This window comes from Gavialis gangeticus, unplaced genomic scaffold (assembly GCF_001723915.1).
Source record: "Gavialis gangeticus isolate Ggan-Ray unplaced genomic scaffold, GavGan_comp1, whole genome shotgun sequence".
Taxonomy (NCBI): domain Eukaryota; kingdom Metazoa; phylum Chordata; order Crocodylia; family Gavialidae; genus Gavialis; species Gavialis gangeticus.
The window spans coordinates 39,124,109-39,125,229 of NW_017729034.1; the positions used below are offsets into that span (position 1 = coordinate 39,124,109).

Sequence of the window (1,121 nt, forward strand, 5' to 3'; positions counted from 1 at the left end):
GGGTGGGGGGTGCATGCAGAGAGAAGAAAAACCATTAAGCATACTATCACCAGCCCAAGGAAATTATCTTGAGTTATATTCATGGAGCATAAAAATACATAGCAACAATAATATACAATTTTATCCAGGGACCTAAACACTATAAGATAAAATTGGAATTCATGCTAAGAAAAAAGTCAGTAACAGATATTTTCTATTACATAAGTTTTACTGGACATTTTCATGATCCAAACTGTCCATGATTTTGAATATCCTGAATATACTTCATCAAGATTTACATTACAGTGGATCAAAAAAATAGGTTAGGACAAAATTAACACAACAACAGTTCTATTTTAAAACCAAAACAGAATTTATTTAGTTACATAAGTGTTTTTCATTTTGCTAGATGGAAAAAAGTTAAAGAGCATCAAAGTCCATTAGGAAATATTCTGCGAATACTTGTCTAGCACCCAGTTGAAACAATGTTCATTTTGTAAAATGATCCCCCTCATCTGACATATGTGAAATGCTGCTGAACTTTCCTCCTTTTCTGAGAAAATGTCACAAAGTGCTTTTTGTCATTTAAGTCAAAACTTTACATAAGATTAAAAAATGGTCTTACCTTGACCAACAACTAAAACAGCTATTCCTTTCTCCAGTTCTTCGATGCCTTTCTTATACCATTCAATAGCTTGCTCCTTTTGTCCTGCTGAAAAAGGAAATTAACCTATTAGTTTCCATATTGGATTAAACTCAGAAATTAATTAAACACTAATCACAACCAGGGTGCCATGGAACCCTAGGGTGCCACAAGATCCTTTGCAGAGTGCCATGAGGCATGAGGATAAGCAGATAAGTACAGCCTCAGGCTTGTCTCTGCGTGGCTGAACCCCTGCACCCATCGCCTGGGTCCATCTGCAAGGAGGTAAGATAAGAGCACCATAATATAAAAACTGTTTATTACAATTGGGTGGCACTCAGTTCACAAAAGTCATGGAGGGGTGCCTTGAATCTCAAAAAGCTAAGAACCAACAATTTTAAATAAATCTTAAAAATAGTTTTAGGCACTACACTAGCATCAAATCACTTTCCAATACTTCAGAAACATTTCCCCAAATGTTTTAAAAGACATCCAAAAA

At 35.2% G+C, this 1,121-nt stretch overlaps 1 protein-coding gene across 2 annotated transcripts in view; it reads right to left on the reverse strand.

Moving 5' to 3' along the window:
* The window catches only part of SPAST (spastin), an 87,395-nt gene extending 86,684 nt beyond the window's left edge, over positions 1-711 (reverse strand). For both annotated transcript variants that reach the window (XM_019527138.1, XM_019527137.1), the window contains exon 1: positions 605-711. The gene's annotated coding sequence lies outside the window, so the exon portion shown is untranslated. The remainder of the gene's footprint in view (positions 1-604) is intronic.
* Between the last annotated feature and the right edge of the window lie 410 nt (positions 712-1,121).